Genomic DNA, 946 nt, shown 5'->3' on the forward strand with positions numbered 1-946 from the left:
TATATATATATATATATATGTATATAAAACAAAACTCAAATTTTGTGTTTGAAGTTGCTCAATAATGTTTGCATTTATCTAAATGTTGGATGTTTGGGATTACTGAGAAAAATTTTAGTTCAACAGTTTTTGTCAAGCCTTTGTGATTCTTTGTGGAATGTTGATAGATGACAAATATTTGCTTCTTTACACTGTATTCTCACTAGTGATCAACATATCTTTCACATAAACTGAAAGTTATTTCTCCTATATAGGTTTTAGTAATGTCCTTAAATTATCTTCCCATGCATCTCATACAGTACATTGCATTTCTAGTTCAGCAGTTTATCTGTGGAGTGGCTGTGCACACTCTGCAGTTATTGTGGTACAATAAGACTAAAACCAGCCACACATAAATACACACATACACACAGAGTCATACATGCATTCATACATATATATATATATATATATATATATATATAAAGAGAAGAGAGGAACAACTGAATTTTGAATCAGAAAATATATAGATGTTTTATGAAAACATCTATTTTTAAACACATTAGGAGACAGATAGTATCTATCTTCCTCCCTTCTCTTTATATATATATGTATGTGTGTATGTGTATATATATATATATATATATATATGTGTGTGTGTATATATACATATTTGTATTTTGCTGCCTATCCTCGTGTTTTAGATATACATACATACATACATATAAACGCAGAGTAGATGAAACGGAGACAACTGACGAAGGGGTATACTCTTTATGTTGCATGTCTCGTTTCTCTGTTTTTTTTCATTGTTCGAAAAAAGTTTGTTTTCTATGTTTTCACCTCTCATTGTGTTTAACGTTTTTTTGACGTCCTGTACCCATATATGCATGTATGTATGATGTAGGTATGTACATATATGTATGGATATATGCATATATTTATATATTATTTATATTATATATAT

The sequence above is a fragment of the Octopus bimaculoides genome, chromosome 7, assembly GCF_001194135.2.
Source record: "Octopus bimaculoides isolate UCB-OBI-ISO-001 chromosome 7, ASM119413v2, whole genome shotgun sequence".
Taxonomy (NCBI): Eukaryota; Metazoa; Mollusca; class Cephalopoda; order Octopoda; family Octopodidae; genus Octopus; species Octopus bimaculoides.